This window comes from Camellia sinensis, chromosome 2, assembly GCF_055761805.1.
Source record: "Camellia sinensis isolate YWXY chromosome 2, ASM5576180v1, whole genome shotgun sequence".
NCBI classification, from domain to species: Eukaryota; Viridiplantae; Streptophyta; class Magnoliopsida; order Ericales; family Theaceae; genus Camellia; species Camellia sinensis.
Window position 1 is genome coordinate 83,906,220 of NC_138962.1, and position 23,124 is coordinate 83,929,343.

The 23,124-nt window shown below is 41.4% G+C and overlaps 1 long non-coding RNA gene across 1 annotated transcript in view; it reads left to right on the forward strand.

The window, feature by feature from the left end:
• Window positions 1-904: 904 nt before the first annotated feature.
• Window positions 905-23,124, forward strand: part of LOC145820162 (uncharacterized) — a 30,947-nt gene continuing 8,727 nt past the window's right edge. Inside the window, exon 1 of the long non-coding RNA XR_014361215.1 lies at window positions 905-1,418. This is a non-coding gene — a long non-coding RNA (uncharacterized LOC145820162). The remainder of the gene's footprint in view (window positions 1,419-23,124) is intronic.

Here is a 23,124-nt window from a genome sequence, read left to right on the forward strand (position 1 = left end):
GGGTTTTGAATTGTGAAATCTATTTAAAAATTTGTGAAATCTGTTTAGAAATGTGAAATCTATTTATAATTGTGAAATCTGTTGAATGTGAAATCAGATTTCTGTTCAATGTGACATCTGTTGAATGTGAAATCAGTTGAATGTTGAATCTGTTTAGAAAAATTTAAATATTATGTTTGAAATGAGAAAATGAGGGTTATGGTTTTCTATTGAATGTGAAATCAAAAATGAGGGTTTTGGTTTTGAATTAGGGTTTTGAATTGATGAATGTGAAATCATTTTTCAATTAGGGTTAGGGTTTTAAATTGTGAAATCAGAAATGAAGGTTATGGTTTCAGAAATTAGGGTTTAAGAAATTTATGATAAGTTAAATTTTTTTAATAATGTTATATGATTTTTTTTAGGAACAAATAATTTTTAGGAACAAATAATTATTTATAATAATAATAATTTTCTTGTATATTATTATCGTAACTAACTTTATAATTTCTTGGAAAGAAACATGGCAAAACACAAGAAAATCTAATTTTGTTTATATAAAAATTATCTATAATTAAAATTTCAAAATTTTCTATCCCTTTCTTTCAAAATTTCCAAATTATTATTTTTTTTTCTTTCACTTTCACTTTCCACAAATTTTTCTTTTTAATCAAAACATATTTAAGCAATAATCATGCCATTCCCTTTTATTTTCATTCCAATAAATTAAGCACAGCCTAACAATATTTACGATATATTAAAAAGAATAAAAATAAAATCATATAATATATATCAGTGTCATACAAAATTGAATTACAAGGAACTATGTTTAAAGTTGTCATGGTTAGTCTAGTACTAATTATCCCGAGTCCATAGATCCAACTGATCATTATATCATTTTTTCTTTCTCTATTATGGAAAGTATAAGGGGATGTTTGGCATAAAAGAAAAGCAAGTTCAGCCAAAAGAAAATGAGGAGAAAATTTAAGGGAAAATGGGAGAAAATTTTCAGTTGTGAGAGGGTGGCCATGTCCTTCGCCGCGAATAGTCTGAGTGAAACCCAAGATGGTCGTTGACGACGTTCTTCTGATTGTGAATTACAAATATATTTTATAGGGTTTTCAATTGTGAAATCAGAAATTAGGGTTATGGTTTCAGAAATTTTGGTTTTGAATTGTGAATCCTGTATATATTTATTGCATTGTGAACTGTGAATCCTATCTATTTTTTTACAAATTAGGTTTTTGAATTTTGAATTGTGAATCCTATCTATATTTTTTGAATTGAAAATTTAATTTCTGATTGCTTCTTAGTCCTGTCGATATGGTTAAATCTTGTTATTCTTTCGCTTATCTCTTCAGCTTCATCATTAGGCCACTATAACTAGTACAAACAATTTTTTGGGTTGTTTTAGGAAATAAGTTAAAAGCTAATTTTTTGTATTTTTTTAATTTTTTTTTTTGGAAAACACATGTAAAAAAAATACTGAAAATGCCTTTTTACCTCTTTGCCAAAAAATTACCAAAACATTAGAAGTCAAAAAATTTGATATAAATAAATGACTTTTTACAAAAAATTTGATATAAACATTAGAGGTCAAAAAATTTGATCCACAAAAAATTTGATATAAACATTAGAGGTGATCCACAAAAAATTGGAAGTCAAAAAATGACTTTTTACCTCTTTGCCAAAAGAGGCCTTTGAAGTCGTCTTGGAAAATGCTATTATCAAAACATTTGATATAAATAAAAAAAAAAAATTGTTTAAAAATTATGTTTGAAAAAATTAAAATATTTGATTTATAAAATGACTCATTCTCGATAATTTTTACTCACTTGAATTATCCAATTGACTTATTATTTATGCGCCTGCATTATGTTTATTCAATTAAGTTTTAACTTTTTATGATAGTCGGATGTCTGAATCAGTTTACATATTTATGGATTAATCTTACAATCCACACCAAACGTCCCTTCCACGTAGATCCGACAAATCTCAATTAATACCTATAAACATGACACATACTGAGAGTTCAACATGAGACCTGAAAGGAGCATACCTAATTTTTAACACATAATGAGAGCTCATTAATATTAATGAAACTCAAGTTTGACTTGGTTCAGGTCGATAATTTTTTTGTTATGTTATTTATATTGTTTAAAATTATGAGAGCTCATTAAGTTTTTATTTATGTTATTTCTTACGTTATTTCCCTAAGTTATTTCCTACGTTATTTCGTATGAGGTTATTTCCCTAAGGGAATAATCTCATAGGAAATAACCTACCAAATAACTTTGTTATTAAGGTCCCTAATGGCAGAGGCTTGAGCAAATAAAAGTAACTTCTCTTTAATTGTCCTTAAATCTCACTAATTGGACCACCAGTTTTAAAAAATTATGTGAACAATGTTTGAAATAAAAATTAAGAACAAGTCATACAAAATCAGTCGAGTTATTTCAACTCAATGAAAAAAATAATAATTTCATAGAAAAAGTTACACTATGATTTAAGATTTTTGTATGACTTGTCCAATTTTGTCCAATCGCACTGAATAAATACAATACTTGATACAAATTATACTATAAAATTATATGAACAGAAAAATAAAAGAAGAATCTTCATAATGTCTTCACATTCAAAATTATTGATATATCTGTCTAGTTTATCGAAATACTAAAAAAATAGATCAAGATTTATCAAAATATCCTCAAAATAAGTGTTTTTTAAATTGTTACCATTCACATGCGTACGATTAAATCATTGCCAAAATTAGGGGCTTTTCCCAAATTAAGGCAAAATAGTAATTTATTTCTCAAAGTAGGCTTAGTTTGGACAGAATTCCTAAACTAAGCTAAAACGCGGATACAAACCACGCTTTCATCGTTTTTGTGGCCCTCCCGCGGACAATTTGTAAAATCTTAAAAGCGTGGTACAATCCACGCTTTTAATTAACAAAACGTGGTTACAAATCACGCTTTTAAGGAAATTTTATCTATACATAAATTTTTAAGTAATTATTTTTTTAAAGTAAATCTGATTAAGGAAATTTGATTTATACATTACCATGCTTTTGTTAAGTAATTCTTTTTATCTTCAGAAAACGTGGTTGCAAATCACAGTTTTACTGTTGACCCGTGGATAATAACCACTTTTAAGCAAAATGTAAAAATTCAACAAAAAATTCAAAATCAGCACTCATTCTTGTTTCTTACAGACACTCACACTCACTCTCTCTATCTCTCTCTCTCTGACACACATACCCACAACACTCACACTCACATCAAACATGTATAATTTGTAATATATATAAATTTTATTTTGTAAAATTCAGACCGATATTAAATATATATAATAATAATTGATAATAGCAAATAATAATCAACTATATAAAATGATTATTTTTTTACTTTAATTCTTAAAATGTAATTTTTTATTTAGGTAAATTACACTGACACCCCCTGAGGTTTATGTTTATGACAGTTATTCCCCAACCTTTGAAAAAAAATTCATTGGAAAAAAAATAAAATTAATTGGAAAATTAAATTATTCCAAAAGAAAAATTAAATTTAAAAAAAAATTAATTGTTCTGAATTTTATAAAATAAAATTTATATATATTAAAAATTATATGCTTGATGTGAGTGTGTGTTGTGAGTGTGTCTGTCAGAGAGAGACAGAGAGAGAGTGAGTGTGTGTGTGTGTGACAAAGAAGAGTGAGTGCTGCTTTTGATTTTTTGTTCAAAATGTGTTTTGAAAATACGTTTTTACATATTTTACTTACAAGCGTGGTCACGAATATGTTAAATCAAATTTCTTTATGTATAAATCAAGTTTACCAACACTTTATAATTTATATAAAGTCACAACCTACACTCATAATTTATGTAATGATTAGAAATTTAGGTAAATTAGAAATGTTGTTACTTTGATGTAGGTTGTTACTTTGATGTAAAGTTAGGTTTACCTACACTCATAAGTTTACCTACACTCAAAGTAACAAGATTAACAACTTACACTCATAACTTTATGTAAATTACTTAGATTTATAATTTATCAATTACCTAAATCAATTTACATCAATTACATTTATTTAATGATTACAAATGTTGTTACTTTATAATTTATAATCATTTTTATATAATTTATACAAAATTAATCCAAAATTAATAAAAGATTTTCAAACCTAAAACTTAGCTGAATTACATTTAATGTGCATAAGAGCATGATCTTAATCCTAATAAATAATGTAAAAAGCATAACACAAGAGCATGATGTTAATTTTGTATGTGTTGTAAGATTTGTTTCTTAAAAAGCTAAAAAATCTAAAGCATTATCATTATTTTAACTCATATTTTAATTAAAAAATCAATAATGATTGTTGGATTACAATTGCTGATTACTTAAATAAAGTTTTTGCGTCACAAGTAATTGTAATTGAATGAGTTAAAATTCATATAATTCTTTTACAAGTACAAGCAGATATCAATATATTGTTGCTATTTTAATGTTTTTTTGTCTTAATTGAAGCAAGTATATGGAGACTGTTCCAATTATTTTCTACTGGGGGGAAACATAATTCGGGATCCGATGAAGGCGTCTCATATGATGTTGAGTCGAAAGGGATATATGCAGTGCAAATTGGCACCACGCTTAGCAATTTGGAGGAGATGTTTATGTCGAAGGTGGCAAGTTATGGGGAAAGTGTCCGATTGACCTTTAAATGTAGATATCCTTATCGCCAGTGGCAAGTACACAGCAAATACAAGATATTACCGATCAATGACGATGAGGCGTTGAACACCGTATTAAGTATCGGTGCAAGTTTTCAAGCACCAAATTGTTTGGAAGTCTACATTGATAAAGAGGTTGTACATAATATCCCGAACATGGCACAGATGGATTCTCGTCCGTTCACTACATTGCTGACGCATGGGATTGACACAACAGCGTTTCAGTCTCCTATGTATGAATCAGATCAATGTTATCTATTGGGCTACACACAACAGTCATTGAGGGCCATGGTGTAGAATCAAGTTCACGTGGTAGATATGATTATGAATTTGACAATAACACACAAGATGTGCCCATATGCAGCCATCATATCACTCCGGTTGAAGTTGCTGGTAATATGGCAGAAACAGTGAACAATGTGCAGTTTGCTGACAATGACATGTACGGTCCTGATGTCGCCCTAAACGATGATGACAATGAAATGTGTGATGAAGAAAATTTATTGGACAGATCAGATGATGATGATGATGATGATGAAGATGACGCCGAGGCTCCCGTTGACCCTGAAAATGCCCCCATTCCACCTAGAGTTGAAATCCCTTTCTATGACAACATTCACATGGGTGGTGATTTTGACATTAGTACCCGTGATGTCGTTCCCCGTAACCGGATCTGGAGCGCTGAAAATCCAGAGTTGGACAGAGGAATGGTTTTTGTTGATAAGAAGCAACTTGTACATGCTGTGAAATTGTACCATGCAACAAATAATCGAGAGTATAAGGTCGTAACCTCCAAGCGAGACATTTGGGTATCTGCTTGCAAGCACGACTGCAGTTGGTGGTTGCATGCATCTCTTAGTAGGAAACATGGTCTTTTTGAAATAAAGCAGTACAGGGGTCCTCACCATTGTTTATACCCACGAATTAACTAGGACCACACTAATATTAGCTCCAATTACATTGCTTCTCATATTTTGGGACAAATTGCGGTTAGTATAAAAAATAAATGTTTACATATATATACATATTTGTTTGTTTATAGTGTTCACACCCAAATAATCCAACTCATATTTGATTGTCGTATGCAGAATGAACCTGATATGCCAATTAAGAATGTCATCGAAGATATCAAAAAGACCATGAACTATAGTATATCATACAAGAAGGCGTGCCATGCAAGGGCAAAGGCAATTAAAATGGTATTCGGTGATTGGGATGAATCATATAGGCAGTTGCCTAAATTCATGCATGCATTACAGACATCTAATCCTAGCACCATCGTCAAATGGAAGCATAGATATACCGGGCATACAACCATTATGCCCGTCTTCCACTTTGTTTTCTGGTCTTTCAAACCCGTCATCGATGGCTTTAGATATTGTAGGCATGTTATAACTATAGATGGTACATTCTTATACGGTAAATACACTGGTGTGTTTCTTGTAGCAACTATTGTCACTGCTAATGGCAAAATATTACCGCTTGCATTCGCTGTTGTCGACAGGGAGAGTTTGGAGTCTTGGTCGTTCTTCATTCAAAATATCAAGGAACATATTGTCCTGGACCGACAGGGAGTGACTTTGATATCTGATCGAGCTGAGAGTATTTTAGCTGCTGTGAGGCGGCATTGGCTGAATCTCTCGCTCCAATGTGTTGGATATCATCGGCACTGCCTTCGACATGTTTGCAGTAACTTTAACACAAAGTTCAAAAATAAGGAGCTCAAGCAACTTCTATAGAAAGCAGGGAGTGCTGATCAACGACAAAAGTGTAATGGTTACTTAGAACAGATACAGGCTATTAACCAAGAAGCTATCAATTAGGTCCACAAGATGAATCCTGAGGATTGGGCCCTTGCATATGACGGTGGATATCGCTGGGGGGTATTGACCAGTAATGATGCAGAGTGCTTCAACAGCGTCTTGAAAGGTGCAAGGAACTTACCTATCTTAGCTATCGTTGAATTTACATTTCGACGGCTCGTCAAATATTTTGACGAGATGGGAGCCCAAGCTGAAACAGATGTACGGAATGAGTTCCAATACCCTAGAGAGATGCAAAAAACTATCGAGGAGGGTATCGCAAGGGGAAATACTTTCCAGTTGATATCATATGACAGGTTAGTTTGTAATGTGAAAAAATTGTTATTATTATGTTGTTAAGTTAATTACACCTAAAAACATGAACTCGATTAGTTTGTATCAATATTGTCTTATAGGCCCCGCCGCGTGTAGACGTCCCAGAACGCCCCGGGAGGATGAGTCCCGTTCTGTTCATTTGTGGGTCTACTACAGTTCAGACTCAAATTGTCACGGTTCTTAATCTGAACCAAAGAGTCCAAATCCGGCAAATAATTTTGAGAAAAAAACAGATTTTTTTAGAAAAGAAGTGCCAAACATGGACTGCTTTGCCAGATACAGAGTCGCCACCTAAATATTTTATTTTTGGGGAAATTTAGGAAACCCTGACTCGTTGCCTAAGGCCACGTGTCCGTTATCACCAAAGTTGCCTCGGCTCGGAAACTTGGGTACGATTGGGGAAGGCCAGCTATGAGCACCCCCTCTCGTCCGATCAAAGATCGGCCTCTACTAACCATGATATCTTGTTTTGAAAACATTACATGTTCTTATTCCAGTTATTAGCCTAGATTTACTATGTTACGCGCACAGCAAACAAGTATAGACTGGGTCACCTAAAGTGGAACAAAACATTTCATGTTTGTTTGTTTGAAAATGGTTTGATGGTGCTACCCGCAAGTAGGCTAAGACATGAATTTCGTCACCCTCAAGTGGGCCTTAGAAAATATGGTTTTGCCACTTCCAAGTGGGCTTAAAACTCGCATTTAATGTATTGTTCCAATTCAAATAACCCAACCTCCACCCACAGGCATTCAGGCAGTTATATCACATAAGCAGCTAGCCTCATGGTAATTATGCTATCATGGCAACATTCACACACATGTGGCATGCTAAAGCATAAAAAGCTTACCTAGTACTCCGAGCCAAAATAGAAACTAGTTAGTAATCATATGCATGATCCTAGTTCGTGTTAAAAATGGCTAATGCAACACATGCAAAGATGCAATCTAGACAGGCTCGACTATTCTAAACATGGCATGTGAAATGCAACAGATAACATGTATTCAATTTGGGATTGAAATACAATGCAGTTAGCATGATGCGCCGAGCCTGGTGCAAGCAAGACAAATGTATGAATGCACGCATGCATATCATAAGGTATGCTAATTTAAATATGCCCTAATACTAACCATTGAAAGCGGGTAAATAAAAGGGAAGAAAGACGCGGGATTGGAAGACATACACACACTCATGCACACTTATTACACAATTGCCCTCTCTCGGAGGGTCCGAATAAATATTACACAACCAAATGAATATTACTAAATTAATTATTACAGAACTTCTAATTAATTAACAAATGAAATGCAAAAGAAAGGTGGTCGCAGCCCTGCCTCGGGATACGTGAATGATGCGTGCTCGATCCGTCTTGCCCGGAAACCCGCACCATGCCATTGTTGCCTCTGTTTACACTGCCTCACCCCTCTGAAAATTATGAAAGTCTCCAGAACTGCTTTGAGCTTCCTTTTGAGTGCTGTGGAGTGCCACCGGCCAGAGCAAAAGGCTACCGGCCATTGGAATAAGGTTATCGGCCAAAGATGGTGTCATCGGTTGGGCACTGATGGCCGGTCGGCACTGAAGATGGTCGGTCGGCCATTTCTTCCTGTAGAATCCTGCAATTGACAGTAGCAAAGGGCAAACAGTGTATGGCATGGAATTTTCAAGCAAATGTGTGCATGGCCACTCTTCCTGTCATGCTAAGGACTCAAGGGAGTGCGGCTCTTGGTACTCGGGCCACCAGTCACGCATTTCGATGCATGATGGCCAAAGGTACCAAGTTTGCAACTTAATGTAAATGCATGCAACAAACAAATGAATGCTAATGCCCTATCATGTTGAGATCAAGGGCGTCGGCGACTGAGGATTGAGACGTGTTTCGTCACTTTAAGTACGAACACTCCTCAATTCTCATGCTTGGTTTGACACCCCAAACCAAGCAAAATGTAATGCAAGTATGCAATGTACCTCACATATGCAACATGGGTCAAATATACAACATGAAGCTAAGTAAGCAAGGCATGCCAAATGCAATGCAAACTAAACATGCCAATGTGTAATGTACTAAAGCATGCAACATGCAATGTAGTAAATATGGAAAAATATGCAATGGGACTAGCATGTGGCAACACATAATGAGCCAAATGTGCAACAAACATATGACAAACATGTAATGGTGGACTTAAACCATAAAGGACAGACCTCGGCCTTGCCATAAACAGTGACCAAAAGTGCCAAAAATGGTGGACAAGTGCTCATGCAAACATGCACACCAATGAGCCAAAAACCCAAGCATGGAAGGCTACTCTCAAGAACACTCAAAGGTGGTAAGTATGGACATTAAACACTCATGTTAACTTCTAAAAAAACATGTGAATGATGATGCCAAATCATGCTAGGGAATAGATGCAAAATGAAAGACATTCAAGGCCACAAATGGGAGCATTACTCAACACCTACCCCAAGCAAGCATGGTATGAGCTATACAACCAAAAACAGAGTTTTAATGCACCAAAATAAGTCCCAAGACCCCCTGATATGGCAGCTAAGAGACACAAAACAAGAGGCATGCACAAAAGGCCATACATGGAGCATAGGATCATGTCTCTCCGAAGCATTGAAAGGATAACAAAATGCAAACATGCAAGCATAAAACGTGGACTGAAATGACGTAATAAGTGATTCCAAATCACTAAAATAGCCAAGATAGTGCATGCTAATGACTCACACACCCGATGCCAACATGCTAGAATGCAAAGGGGTTATACAAAGCATGAAATGCATGACCAAATCAACACCTAACAGACCTCAAGCATGGCAAAATATGACTAAAAGCTTTACAAAGTTAAGCAAAAATGTGCAAGCATGATGGTCTAATGGCAAGATGCATTTTTAGGCAAAATGGGAGAATACAAAGCAAGTGTATTAAGCATGAGAGGGGCCGTTAATCCGACCAAAAACAGAGGTATATTATGACCTAATGACACCCAAAAACCTTTGAAATGGAGCCAAAGACAACTAATCATGCATGCTACCCTTATGAGCCAAAAATGCAAACAAAAGAGAGACAAAGGGAGAGGGGTGTCCCTCTCCCATGCAAGACTTCAAACCCCCTTCTTCACCACTGAAAATTCACTGGATTTCAGTGGTGAGAAGGCCAATACACCAAATTAACCAAAGCTTAACAATGGAGGCACAAAAAGGGCCAAACAAGGCCTTAGAGGGGGAGGTCGACCCCCAACGCCAAAACAACCTTAATGAAGTATCTTAAGCATGCAAATACAAGAATTTTTTTAGTTATACACAAAGTCTAAATCAGTAAGCAAGATAGGTTAAAGACTAGTGCAAGATTGGGGAATCTAAAGCAAAAGTATTACCCTTGAAGAACACCTCAAGAACAGCAAGCTCAGGCCCCTTCTTCTGATCAAAACCACCTCAAAACCTCAAGAACAAACTCTCAAAGCCTTCAAAGTCGAAGTGTGGTGTAATAGTAGGTGACTTACTGCAAAACTAAGGTCAAAACACACTTTTGAGGCCTCTAACACATACAAAAGGGGAGAGAGAGGAAGATGTAGAGAGAGAAGGTGATATATATTAGAATATATATGTAAGCTCTGGTTTTTTGCTCAACCCCTACAAAGGAGAGGGGAGGTCTCCTTATATAGACAATGGAAAAGGCTAAGCTTCCAAGGGAAGCCAACAAAGGGGTCAAGGCTTCCTAAAGAAGCTAAGGCAACGGGGCCAAGGCTTCCTTAGGAAGCTGGGACAGGTGTCCAAGCTTCTTGAGGAAGCTAAGACAAAGGTCCAAGCTTCCTCAAGAAGCTAGACCAAAAAGGTGCAAAAAGGGCAAAACAGCCACACTCGTACATAGGGAACAGGGTCCATGCATTCCAGCTGGCACAGCTGGCTTGCACCATGCCTGAAAAAGGCAAAAAAGTGGCACCGGCCAGAAAAGGAGGCCATCGGCCAAACAGATGGTCGGCCGACCACACTAAGTGCCAACCAGCCAATGGTATATTTCACCAATGGCCGATAGCCTCAAAACACAACCGGTGGCCTCAATCCATGGCCGGTGGGTTTCAGGGGTAGCTATCAAGCTACTCTCTACCCTTAAGTGCAAAAAAATAAACAAGTCCTTGGTGTAAAACCAAGCACAGAACAAGCAAGTCGAGAGATCCTGAGGCAAGGCGCGTAGCCAAGACCTCCGGGAACTCAAAACAAACACGAACATGGATGATCACCGAGTGTTCAAGCGGTGACGTCCAAGTTTTGAGGACGGTCAAAAATGGGGTGTCTACAGTTGCCTCTCTTTGACAGAACTCGAAAGTCATAACAATGACGAGAGTGAGTGTCAAAGCCCAGAGACGACCCATTTTTGACAAGGCCGAAGACTTAGACAAACATACAAGCTACAGATTAGATATGTGCCTGAAGGCAGAGGCAAAATGCAACTGACAATGCAAGAAGCCGAACATAACTTATGATGATGCAAAGAAAGCTGTAACGAAGCATATCATGTAACAGTTTTAAGCAATCAAACACGAATCTAGCTACATTACAATGCAGAAAGGATGTAAGAGAATTATGCAATTCTCGCTACGTTTTATGCGAAGAATACAATACCTGTGCGGCTCGTCTGGTCGCACTAGCTTCAAATGAACCGTACATACAATATCGTGCCTGAAAGAGAAAGAAAACTAACAGGTTCAATATTATTAGCAACATGTATGACAATGCAATTGAAAGTGCGTGACAACGCAAATCGAGTGGGAAGCATAACGATGTGACTAGAGGCAAGCATAACAATGCTATGAAGGCCTAAACACATGTAAGTAAAGAACACGTGACAACGTGTGCAATGTGTATAAAAAGGAACTTGAACACATGTAAGTAAAGCATAACGCGACAATGTATGCAATGTGTATAGAAAGGAACTTGAACACATGTAAGTAAAGCGATGCGACAACGCATGCAATGTGTATAGAAACTTGAACATATGTAAGTAAAACATAATGTGACAACGTATGCAATGTGTATAAAGAGGAACTTGAACACATGTAAGTAAAGCGATGGGATAACGCATGCAATGTGTATAGAAACTTGAACACATGTAAGTAAAGCGATGCGATAACGCATGCAATGTGTATAGAAAGGAACTTGAACACATGTAAGTAAAGCATAACGCGACAACGTGTGCAATGTGTATAAAGACTTGAACACATGTAAGTAAAGCATAACACGACAACATATGCAATGTGTATAAAGAGGAACTTGAACACATGTAAGTAAAGCGATGCGATAATGCATGCAATGTGTATAGAAACTTGAACACATGTAAGTAAAGCATAACGCGACAACGTATGCAATGTGTATAAAGAGGAACTTGAACACATGTAAGTAAAGCGATGCGATAACGCATGCAATGTGTATAGAGAGGAACTTGAACACATGTAAGTAAAGCGTTGCGATAATGCATGCAATGTGTATAGAAACTTGAAGGGGCCGATTCAATTTTGAAGCATGGTAAAAACATGTTATTCATGAAATTTGAAATGCAAAGCACTGCAACACAGTATAATTGAAGCGATTTGTGGAATTCACTAGATACGAAAAGGATACGGAAAGGGACGTTCCTCGCACGCACCGAGCATTGCTCATAGAAGATACGGCTTGAGGTCAACTCGAAGGCCTACTAATGTTCCGAAAGTGCACTTCCTTGCACTGTCTTGAGTAATGAAGGTGCCAAGCCACATAGTTGACCCGAACAAGGGCGCGGGAGGTGTATTGGCCGCAAGGGGAGGTTACCGGTATCAATTCCGATACTCTGCTGCCCTGCTCTTCTTTTGCTTTACTTTTCTTTTTACTGGTAATTTAAGCACATTGCACTGCCTCAGGCAGGTTTTACTTTTTCAAAAGTGTGTATTTTTGCAAAACACATGAGGGAAATGAAACAGCTATTTTGTTCAAAAAGGTGTTACATTCGTGCTTTCTATGCATCGCATCGCATGGTATCACATAGCAATGTGAACGAAATTGAACTTGGTTTGAAAATCGAGCACTTGCATCGTAATAATCAGGTAGTGAACCGACTTACAACTCGATAAACAAAGAACTCGATTAGCTAGCCAAGAGCGAGTACAACTCGATAAGCAACACAAAGATTTAAGGAATGTGAAATACAACTCGATAAGCAAATTTACAATAACTCGATAAGCAAATGGGCGTGACGCCGCAAAAGTCATCATCGGAGGGCATTGGAAGTGGTGGTATTCCGCAAATCCTCAGCATGTTCAACACGTAAACAGCTCAGGGAGCAAGAAGGAATACCACCGGCCACAGGGGAAAACCATCGGCCTCAAAAAGTGGCCATCGGCCAAAAGTTGTGGTCGGTCGGCACTATACTTGGCCGGCCGGCCATAAATGGCAGAGACCAGCAGAATGCTGACATCTGTCCTTCACTCAGCCTTATCCCCTACAAAAGACTTCAGCTTCATAGTTTTTCTTAATTCCACACTGATTTGCTCCAAATGGAAGAATTTCTTGCCCAAAATCTCACAGCTTGGATTGCCAACTTGGACGGCTCGGAAAAGCTGAACTTCCGGGGTTTCGGCATGAATGCACTATTCACGCTGAGTCGTACTCCGCTGCACTTTTCGTTTCTCCATGCCGCGGCAAGGTTTTGGAATCCGGTAACACATGTCTTTAGCTTTGGCGGGAAAGAGGTGTGTCCTACCTTCGAAGACTTTTAAGCTTTGATGGAATCCGAGCACGATGAGGAAATCTTGCCTCAGCTTCGCTTTGGCCACGCCCAAGCCTTAGGGCGAATGTGTGGACTTACTATGCACGACGCTCGATCTTTGATTTGTGACGGAATGTTGGATATTCCGAGTTTGATTTGTCGGTTTTCTGATGTTGGCGACCGTAGTGACCATCATTGGCAAGGCTTTCGGCGACATGCCCTCTGTTTGTGCATGTTATCTCATTTCCTGTTTGTCTCAAACTTGGGAGGATCTAACGTCCAGTTGATCGAGATGGCCCAAGGCTTGAAGGAGGGCAAGAGCTGCGTTGCCATGACTCTGGCTGAGACATTGATGGGCTTAGACGCCTTCTCTCGCCGAGAGACGACCAGATTTGCGGGGAGTCCACTACTACTGTAGGTAATGTTTCCCACCCAATCTTACATATGTATTGCTCACATCACTCGGCCCTCAGGCTCGGTTTTTCTCACAAAGCCCTTTTCTCACTTTTCTCTCATCGTACATCTCTCTATTCTTTATTCTCTCATTTTTCAATCCCTTCCCAGGTGTGGTTGATGGACAAGTTGCAAGCTGTGGACTCTTGCCCAGCATACTCAGCGCGTGGTTACTTCTTCCGGTAACGCCTAGTCAATGCCCTTGATGAGGGATGGTGGTTCGATTGGATGTGTCGCTTGTCCGCAGACCGTATTGCTTGGCGGTGCCCTTGGCTTAACCTACCGGCAATGGGCTATAGTATGTCCCGGCAGACTGGGATTCAGTTGATTGGCTTTACTCACTGTGTGTTCTATTTCCCATTTCGATTCCAGCGTCAGTTCGGTCATGATCAGACTTTCCCGGCAGAGGGGATAAAGTATCCAGCTGCATTCCCGGCCCGAGGTGCGTAGCTTGCTCGGCAGGCCGCAGCGTGGAGGACTAGAGAGCTCCTGGACCCCGCTCCTACTTTCAGTTGCACTTTGTCTGACGAGTGCATAGATTGGCTCAATGAAGAGGCGCAGATTGGGCCCAACTTGGCATCAGAGGCTTCGACCAGCTCTGGGAGGGGGCGCAGGAGCACCTGACTCATCTATACCCCGGATTTATTACTTTATTAGAACTTTCAAGTTTTCTTTATGAATGTAATAATAAAAAGCAACTTCAATTTGTATGCAAGAGCAGGAGAACTCTGTATTGAAATCAATGAAATTGAAGGTTGTGGGTACTGAAAATTTTCCGCTTTGGTCCAAAAATGGTCCTAGTTGTAAAAAGATTAATTTGAACAAAGTCAACTTTTCTTAAAACTTTTCAAACCATTTTTGATATGGATCAGAACTGGACATGCCTGAAATCTGTCACTGAGATGCACAACATCGGATTCCAGCAACTGGAAAGTTGCCCCTAGTTTGAATAGTACCGCGGCACTGCATGGCAATGGAAAGTTGCCCCTAGTCTGAAAAGCACTACACCGGAGATCATAACCGGAGATCATAACCGAACTCTTGAATGCTGAATGGACAAAGATGGCCGAGATGATCAAATGGACTAAGTTGATCAGGGAAAAGTTTATGGCTAAACTTCAGGATGAAGTTGCCTACGTATCCCAAAGATGGGAATCAAGCCTTACGTAGTTCAGGCTTGGGTTCACTCGAGTATTTTCACTCTCCTTTTATGCTCTAACTTTTGCCAAGGCCGCCCTTTGCGAGTTTTCAACCTTGCGAGCTCAGTTTTTATAATTTCAAATTTTTCAATGCTCTAACTTTTGCCTAGGTCGCCCTTCGGGTTTTCGGCCTAGCAAGTCTCTCAGGGGTAATATTTCTTCAACTTGTCCATGTTGATCGGTTGTGAAAACTCTAGGCCATCTAGATCCATCAGAACCACAGCTCCACCTGACCAAATAGACTTGATGATGTAGGGACCAGTCCAATTGGGTCTGAACTTGCCCCTAGGATCGTGGATGGGAGCTCGGTTGTCCTTGAGCACCAGATCTCCTTCCTTCAAATTCTTGGACTTAACCTTCTTGTTGAAAGCCCGGACAATTCTGCGATGATAACCTTGAACATGGTACAATGCTTTTAGTCTTCTCTCATCAAAGAGCATGAGTTCCTCAAATCTGCTCTGCTGCCAATCTGCTTCGGCTATCTGACACTCAGCCAGTACTCTCAAAGATGGAACCTCAATTTTAATGGGTAGAACGACCTCCATCCCATAAACCAACGAATACGGAGTCACCCAGTAGAAGTTCTGATTGAAGTCCGGTAACCCCACAGAGCAAACAGCAGCTTGTCTGGCCAGTCCCGGTAGGTTTCCACCATCTTCTGCAGTATGTGTTTGATATTCTTGTTGGCGGCCTCAACCGCTCCATTGGTTTGCAACCGGTGTGTGGATGACTTATGAAAAGCCACGTTGTATTTTTCCAACAAGTCAATAACTTCCTTCTTGAAGTGGGAACCATTATCTGAAATGATCTCGTTCGGGACCCCGTAGCGACAGATGATGTTGTTTCTGATGAACTTTGCAACATGCGACGCCTTCAACACCGCATAAGATTGGGCCTCAACCCACTTTGTGAAATAATCTATCGCAACCAGGATGAACTCATGCCCATTTGTCCCCTTCGGAGTAACAGCTCCGATCACATCAATTCCCCAAACCGAAAATGGCCATGGCGAAGTCATATTGTACAGCTTCGACGGCGGAATGTTCATGCGGTTTACATGGATCTGACATTTGTGGCATCACCGAACAAAACCGATACAATCCTCCTCCATGGTGGACCAGTAGTAACCCTGTCTGAGGATCTTCCTGGCTGGAATTACCCCGTTCATATGTGAACCGCATTCCCCTCCATGGATGGCCTCCATCAGGCGTTTTGATTCTTCAGCTTCAACGCACAGCTTATGCATTCCCAGATGACCACTTTTATACAATTTACCTCCGCAAATGATGAACTGAACGGCCATTCTTCTGATTGTCCTTTTATGCTTGGCATTCGCCCCTGGTGGATACGCCTCTTTCTCCAAGAAATTCCAAATATCGTAATACCAGGGGTTCTCATCCTGAACCTCATCTATGGCAGCAATTGATTCATATGCCGGCGCAAACTTTTGGTCAATGATGATCGGACGCATCCGGACTCCAAACGGGATGTCTATCATGGAAGATAAAGTTGCTTGTGAATCTGCGAACCTATTGTTCTCTCTTACTAGATGAGTAAAGTTTAACTTCTCAAACCGAGGAATCAACAAGCCCAAGGTCTAGTGGTACATTATCATCTTTTCTTCTTTGACTTTCCAATCTCCTTTTGCTTGAGACACAACAAGGTTCGAGTCCCCGATGACGTCCAACCGTTTTGCCCCTAGTTCCAGGGCTGCTTCTAAATCGGCAATGCACGCCTCATATTCTGCTTCGTTATTTGAGACTTTGAATCGGAGTTTGAAGGCTAAAGGGATACGGGAATTGTCGGGTGCTATTAGCAACACCCCTATCCCATACCCGTACTGGTTTGACGCTCCGTCAAAGTACATCGTCCAAGTTTCATCTTCGATATGTAAAATGGTCTCATCTGGGAATAAGTACTCGACTGTTTCACCCCCTTCCACCGGATGATCAGCTAAAAATTCCGCCACTGCTCTTCCCTTGACTGACTTGCGCGTCAAACATTTCAGATCAAATTCGAAAAGTAACAGCAACCAACGAGCCAGCCTACCCGTAAGTGCCGGTTTCTCGAAAAGATATTTGATGGGATCCAGTCGTGAAACCAACATTACGAAGTGAGCTAACAGGTAGTGCCGCAGCTTCCTGGTAGCCCATACCAAAGCTAGGCAAGCTTTCTCCAATGGCGTGTAACGAGTCTCATACTCTAGCATCTTCTTGCTCAGATAGTAGATGGCTCTTTTCACTTTGTCCTCTGATTCTTGCACGAGCATACAACCCATTGTAGCTTCAGTTACTGAAAGATACAGAATCAACGGCTTCCCCGGCTCAGGCGGTGACAGCACAGGTGGGTTCTGTAAGTATTCCTTGATCTGTTCAAAAGTAGCTTGGCATCGGTCGTCCCACCGGTATTTTTTTCCTTTCTTCAAGAGGCCAAAAAGTGGTTCACAAGTCAAGGTTAATTTCGAGATAAACCGTCTTATGAATTGCACTTTACCCAGAAAGCCTCGCACCTCCTTTTCAGTCCTTGGTGGTGGCATTTCTAAGATGGCCTTGATTTTGGAAGGGTCGACTTCGATACCTCTCTGTGTAATCAGAAACCCCAGCATCTTTCCTGCTGTAACACCAAACGTACACTTCTGAGGATTCAGCCGCAACCAAAATTCTCTGATCCTTTGAAAGAACTTTTGCAAGGCGGTGTAGTGGCCCTTTATTTCTTTGGATTTGACGATCATGTTATCCACGTTCACCTCAACCTCTTTGTGGATCATGTCATGCAATATTGTGGTCGCAGCCCGTTGATATGTAGCTCTAGTATTCTTTAACCCAAACGGCATTACTCTGTAGCAGTATGTCCCCCACGGGGTGGTAAATGCAGTCTTTTCCCGGTCTTCAGGTGCCATCACTATCTGATTATAGCCTGAGAAGCCATCCATGAACGAAAGCAAAGCATGCCCCGCTGTGAAGTCTACCAACTCATCAATATGGGGCAACGGAAAGTCGTCCTTCGGACTGGCTCTGTTCAAGTCCCTGAAATCCACGCATATCCTGATCCTGCCATCCTTCTTCGGTACCGGAAAGATGTTGGCCAACCAAGTTGGGTATTCGGATACCAGCAGGAAACCTGCGTCAATTTGCTTTGTGACCTCTTCCTTAATCTTGAGAGCCCAATCCGGGCGGATCCTTCTGAGTTTTTGTTTAACGGGTCGGGCCTCGATGTCAAGAGGGATCCGATGCTATACAATCTCAGGATCGATTCCAGGCATGTCTTCGTAGGACCACGCGAAATCATCTTTGAAATCTTTTAATAAAACGACTAAGCGTTCGCGTTCCTCCGAAGACAACGTGGACCCGATCTGGACCAGCCGCGGGTCCTCCTCAGTACCAACATTCACAGTAGTGATTTCATCCATTAAGGGTTTAACAAATCTTTCCTGCTTTTGTTCAATTAAGCGTTGCAACACCGGAGGAATTTTTTCCTCGTCGTTTTCATCAAAATTTTGAAAGTCTGAGTTAATGCAATAAATCAAGGGCACAGAAAAGTACTCAGAAATCACAGCCATATCATTCTCATTAAGCACATCCAAATCGTCTGATTCTTCGGTTACAACAGACTCAAAAAAGAAAGAAAAAGACGACCTGGACAAGACTGCGGTATCCGGGTTATCATCCCCAGGAATACCGAACTCAGACTCAGTTGAGCTGGAACCTGATTCCGACTCATAAGACTTGGTGGAATCAGATTCCGGCTCACTACCTAACCCGGTGCTGCTTGACAAAAATCCCTCTTCATACTGCCAAATGAGAGAGGGTGCGATGGATGCATCCAAAATGTTTGCTGGTAGGCCCATAGCCGTTCTATTCCCGATCACGTATACCGAGAAGTTATCCCCCAAGCACTTCTGTTCGATTGGAGGATCTGAAAGTAGACATGCCAGCGCTACCCCCATTTCACTTTCGGTGTCCTCAAACTCCACTTTCTCATTCCACTCAGCCTCAGCCAATGGGTATGTTTGCTCTTCGGCAACATCATCCCCGGATAACTGCAGATCAAAGAAGATCTCAAAGCCTGGTATGCGCTTCCTCTCTGCGTTCAGCCATGGCTCTGGGAAGCCACAAAAAGGAAAGTCCTCCCCCTTCCAGACGAAGCGTCTGTTTAGGGTACCCTGAATGGGTCGGTGCATTAGCTCATAAGGCTTCCCGGCCTTCTTTGCTCTAGCTCTCCCGGCCATTTCCTCGTCTTTCCTTATCCAATCCTCTTTGGTGGACAGGTAACCGAAGCCAAAGGTATGTGGATTGTGTGGCACTTTGCCCAATGCTGCGACGCCCTTCCGGCCACCCTTTCCCAATCCCATCCCAGGGATGTGCTGAAGTTTGTTCATGAGATACACTGACTGTGCACTGACGTACAACCCCTAATTATCAGCCAAGATGTTCTGAACGACCCGGGCCTCGGCCAGGGTAAATCCTGATAAGAAGACATCCTCCGTGCCATGCTCGATTTCCAAAACCGGTGTGGACACCTCTGGTGGCGGATGGATCGATGAATTCCCAAAAACTATAGCCACCCCCTTCCCATGGAGCTATTTCAACATCTGGTGCAAGGTGGAAGAAACTGCCTTTACCTGGTGCAACCACGGTCGCCCCAAAAGTAGGTTAAAGGTTGCGGGAACGTCCAAGACATGGAAATCAATCTCGTGCTGTCCTGGACCAACCTGGGTCTGAATTTTGATAGTCCCCATCACCTCCCTACTTGTGTTATCATACGCCCGAATCACCTGGGCAGTTGGTACGAAGTCCGCGGGCTTCAACCTGATTGTATATGCCGTCCTTAACGGGCACACATTAATGGCGGATCCCGCGTCGACAAGAACCACTGGTACCCATTTGCCTCTACATTCCACAGAGATGTAGAGAGGTTTGTTGTGATTCGCACCCTCAGGTGGCAATTCCTTGTCGAAGAAAGTTAACATCGGGGTAGCTCCTCCTGGAAAAACTAAGCCCACTAGCTACTCGGGCGTGGTGTCTATTGAGAGCTTGGCCTTGTCCATGGCCGATAAGACAGCTTGTCGATGCACCCGCGATGCCATAAGCAGTCCCCAGATGGAGATGTCTGCCTGTATCTTTTTCAATTGTTTGAGCACAGCCTCATCTTCAAGTTGTTTTTCTTTATGCTTCTCTGCTTTCCTATCTTCCGCAGACGCCTCTGGTTGATCTAGGTGTGGAGGCTTAAAATACCGTCCACTCCTAGCATGTGATCAACTTCGCCGATATACCAAGTATCATCTGGTTGGTCACTTCCCCAATCCTCATCCGTGTGGGCAAGACATAAATCATCGTCCTCCCACCAACCGTTCTCGTACTCGCAGTACCCCCCATCCACATGCTCGCAGCATTCTCTGTCCCTGTGCACACAGTAGTTTCAGTTCCCACATGGGCTTTAGCTTTCCTGATCCTCTCAGAATCCCCAAACCTTTCCTGTTCCAACTGCGTCAGTACAGTTGTCTGTTCAACGATTCCTGTATTCAAATTGCTCAGACCCTGAGCGAAATTCTTGACACCGGCGCTCTCCGGCGATGTATCCTGATTTCCGGCCCTTCCGGCCACAACTGTTATTCTTGCCCCTGCCGGGCCCTGTCCCAACTGAGATTCTTCAACAACGTCTGGTAGGTCATCGAGCCACCCGATAACTTCCACTGATTCCTCAAAATCTGACCAGTTGACTGCCACGTCCTCTGGGCCTTGTTCATTGAAAAATTGGAAGGCAGCAAAGTCTCCTTCCATGGCCGCTAAGTCCTCTGATCTCTAATCCAACCCATCTCCCTGTATCACACAGAGTTCTACCCTTTCTGGCGACTCCACACTCGATCTATCTCGGCCTGCCGACCAAATGTAGTTGCTCGGACTGTGCCCTTTCCTGGCAAAAATCCCAGACTCCTCAAATTCTGTCCCAACAATCTCATTCTCCCTGGCAAACTCCCCTGTTCTGTCTTCGACAGTCACCACCATTAGTTTGGGTTGGGTTCTGGAGATGTCCATCATGCACAAGTCGGTGCAGTCAAGAAGGAGCACCTCCAGCTTGGGTAGGTGGGAAGGAGTGATATATATGCTAGGATTGTAAGACACGACCCCAATCTGGATGAAATTGATTCTTTTGGGAGGTGGAGCTTGGTGGTGCGGTGGGAGAGGGTTTGTCGTGACATTAGATTTTTCTGGAGGCACAATCACTCCATTATCAATGAGATCCTGGATCTCATGACGTAATCGGTAGCATTGGTCGGTGTTGTGACCGTGCTGTTGGTGGAATGCGCAATATTTGGTTGGGTTGTGGGTAGGGAGAAGTTTTTCCGGCAATGGCCTCGGCTCTAGGGGCTTCAAGTGCCCTTTTCTGATTAAAACCCCTAGAGCTTTGGACAGGGGCATATATAGTGGAGCGAAGGTTCTTTGGTTTTTGGGTTGGTGTTTTGCTGTCTGTGTGTTGCTTCCGGACGTACCGGAGAATGGCATAGCTGCCATGGTTCTTGGAGGGAGAATGGTGGTGACCATGCTCACTTCGGAGGCTCTTGTAGTTGTAGCGCCACTCGGGCCCGCATTAGTGTTGCAGTTAAAAGTTCTTTTGGGTTGCTCTCTGTCATTATCGATCAATCCTTGCTTCAAGGCATCCTCAATCTGTACTCCCATCTCATGCAGATCTGAAAAGGTAGGGAAGGGGAGCACGATCATCTTTTGCATCAGCTTGGGCTAGAGGTTGCACACAACCATCCGTATTTGATCCTTATCTGTTGGCCTAATGGTCATCATTGAGGCCTTTACCCTCCATTGGGTCACAAATTCTAAGAAGCTCTCCTTAGCCTCTTGTCTCGTCGTCTCAAGATCACAGGTCGTAATCTCGATTTGTGTGTTATACGAGTATTGTGCAACGAAGGCCTCGGCTATCTCATCCCAGTTCCTCATAACATCATCCTCCAATTTTGCGTACCAGATGGCCGCCACACCCGACAGGGTCCGGCCAAACAGAGACAGCTTCTGTAGTCTAGTGAGGCCCATTGGCCTTAAGATATTTGAAAACAACCTCAGGTGCACCATGGGGTCACCGGATCCATCAAATCGGTCAATTTGTGGCATTTTGAACCGATCTGGCAGCGTCACAGCTGCGTCCGTATATCCGTCCTCAATGTCGGGAATGGACTTGACTCCTTGGGATTTCTTAAACATCTTTTCCAGCTTACTCAGCTTTAGCGCTGTGGGGTCCATTTCGAACTCGAAGGGAGAGTTCGGTACATTGATAGGCGTGGGCGCCTTGGATAGTTGCGGTGGAATCGGAAGCGGAGCCGGCCCCGTTGGAATGTCTATATCCTCTTGGACATTTTGAACATTTGGTGTCTCCTCGGGTATCGGAACCCTTGGTGGGGGAGGGGCTTGATGCAAAGCAGATGCCCCGGCTTGCTGCTGTAGCCTTACAATTAACTCTGCTTGTTCAGTCATAACCGTGGCCTGTTGCTTGGCGAACTCCGCCTGTCGGACAGCATCTTGCTACATAACTTTCATGCTCTCCTGGAGCTGGCGCACCATCTCCTCTAAGCTTGCCATATTGCTTTGTTTTGATTGAATTACTGGTATATGTTCCCTCTCTGTGGTGAAAATTGAGACCTCAGCCTGATTGTCCACTGGTAGGGTCGACCACTGCTCGGGCGATCTCTGCTCAGACACACTACGTCTTCTCGGCTTTCGTCTGATAACCGGGGGTAGAGAATAAAACACTGGTTGTCCGTCAACCAGATCCTCAGATCAATTGAGCCGGCGACCTCTAGTCCAGAGTGCTTGGGGAATATTTACTAGGTCGAAAGCAATCGTGCTAAACTATCTAGCAAAAAGATAAATAAAGCAATAAGGA